Genomic DNA, 2,483 nt, shown 5'->3' with positions numbered 1-2,483 from the left:
GAAGTCTGCCTGCCAATTTTTGGAGGCTTTAAGCCTTGTTTCCTCTGTCTCCTCCAGGTTTCTTTCCACCCACAAAGTTAACGCGCATCGTGAATGGGCCTGAATTTAATTCCTTCATCAGGACTTGCCAGTTCTGTGGCTGCTCTGCCACTCACTCTCAGGAATTCATAAGGAAAAAGGTGGTTTCAATTCCAGGTTTGTTTGGGGGGTCTGGGTAAAGGAGGTGAGTTCATGAGATGGGGATCTGGGAAGTTCTGGGGTGCTAGTGAAGATTTTTACTAAAGCAAATGCCCCATCCTTTTAAACGACAAAACAGTCTAATAGCTAGCAGAGTGATCTGCGTCTCACTTCCCCATTCTAGAAGGCTTTGTTCACATCCCATCCTTTTTCCAGACTGCCCCATTTAATCCGTCACCACTTCTAGAGGATCAAGAAGAAAAGTTTGAGCTGATGGTGTGAGGCTGGGAGGGCATCCCTCAATCTACAGACGCCCCTAGTCCCTTCATAAAGAAGATGCAGAACACACAGTGATTCGTAGTGAAGGGAAAAAAGCAATACGCATTTAACCAGATGAAAAATAAGAACTTTGGAACAAAGGCAGTTAAAAAAAAAAAAAAAAAGCATCTGAATGTCAAATATTTCTCGGGTTCCTCCTACCCTCTCACAGTTGAAATGCCTTCCTTTTTAACTGCTGCATTTTCAATCATGGTAGGGATCACGATTTCAAATTAAACATTTCTAATAAATCAGGGTGAGTTCCATTTGCTTGGTTTCTGCTTTTATTCTCTTATCTAGTGCCCTTTTCCTCCCTCACCCCGCCCCCCACCTCTGTTTTGCTTAACAACTTACCTTTGCTGACCTTTATCCCTTCTCCTGTTTGGGGGCTGTTCTTGCTTCAGTCCCTTGCATTTAAAATATTCTTCTCTCTTTGACTGTCATCCCCAAATCAGCAGAGGCACGCCGGGTGCCCACACTCCCCCAATCTTTTGTTGAGTGTATGTTTGTGTGTCTGTTAATGTTCTGATTAAAGGGGAGAAAAACAATATCAGAGACTCCAACACATTCAGCTCAGAGTCTGAACTGACTGTACCCATTAGGAATTCTTAAAGTGCAGATCGACTCCACAGAGTGACTTTTTACAGATGCAAAAGTGACATCATGGCTTGCTTCACCCCCATCCCATCTCCCAACATGTATGGTTTTTCATTGCTGTTCCAATTTAAATTCCTCCATTTACTAGTCAAAAGAGATTATTTTTCTAATATCCATCCTGCAAACTCCATCTGGGATTCCCCCAAACAAGCTGTGTTCTTCTGTGTCTCTCACAGGCAGGAATTATAAAAAGTCTGCAATGGGAGCAGAAAGGAGGTCAGACCTTCTTGGTCCCAAACCGAGAGTTTTAATGCCTGGAAACGCACAGGGTAACTGAACAGGGAAGATGAAATAAATACCCGCCTACATGTGATTTTTTCCCCCCATGCAGCCTGCTGATCCAGTGCAAATCGCCTCGGGAAAACCCAAGTTACAATCCTCAAAAAAAAAAAAAAAACCACAAGCGAGGAACAGCTACTATACTCACAATTACCCTACGATGTTCACGCATCACAGGATTACTATCCTTCCAAGCTTTCGGCCTGGTGTCTTGTGTGAACAGAAAACCAGATGGGAGTTTTGGGGGCTAAAATGGATCCACCAATTATTTATAGATTCGTACTAAAAATCATGTGAACCGCCTTCTGTGGAGTTCCATCTTCTGAGAACTTACTTGAAATAGACATAGTTGTGGAAAGTCATTTAGAATAATCCTGAACGTGGCATCGCAAGTAGGGAATAGTGGAGTTAAACCTAAAGAATTTTAGAAGCCCCTTCAAAAAGAAGGGCAGAGTTCTAGAACTATCTTTTGGAAACCTGTAGAATGAGATGGTATGGTTCAATTTTATATTCTCTTGGTTTTATTAGCATTGCCCCTAGACGTTTTTTCCTTCTGGAAAAACCTTTAAAATTTGGCATGACTGTCCGCATAGCTAGGTGTCACCAGTTTTGGAGTAGAAGGAAATTGTTCCTAGCGCCTTACATATGATAGGCATTCAGTCATCATTTATGGAAAAGATGAAAGAATAAAAACTGACCTTCTTTTATTAGTACTAAGTATATGACTGTACTGTTTGAGAAAGTTTCCTTAAGTTCTCCATTTTATTTTTTTAACTTTGACATATATTTAAGGTTTGTTTTTGTTTGTTTTTTTTGGGGGGGTGAGTGGGGAGACAACATTTCTTGAAGGATTCCTTTGTGTAACTACTGTACTAAATACTTTACCTGTATTGCTTCATTTTAACCTTATGACAACCAAAAATTTTTTACATTTTACTGTGGAATAATAACCTGGTTGAGAGAGGTTAACCAGCTTGCCCGGGGTAACCCAGACAACCAACACCAGAGTCCAAGCCCCAACTACTCCCAAACACTGCTTGTTCTGATATGAT

The sequence above is a fragment of the Galeopterus variegatus genome, unplaced genomic scaffold, assembly GCF_000696425.1.
Source record: "Galeopterus variegatus unplaced genomic scaffold, G_variegatus-3.0.2 Scaffold44, whole genome shotgun sequence".
Classification (NCBI taxonomy): domain Eukaryota; kingdom Metazoa; phylum Chordata; class Mammalia; order Dermoptera; family Cynocephalidae; genus Galeopterus; species Galeopterus variegatus.
This window is presented reverse-complemented; position numbering follows the sequence as displayed.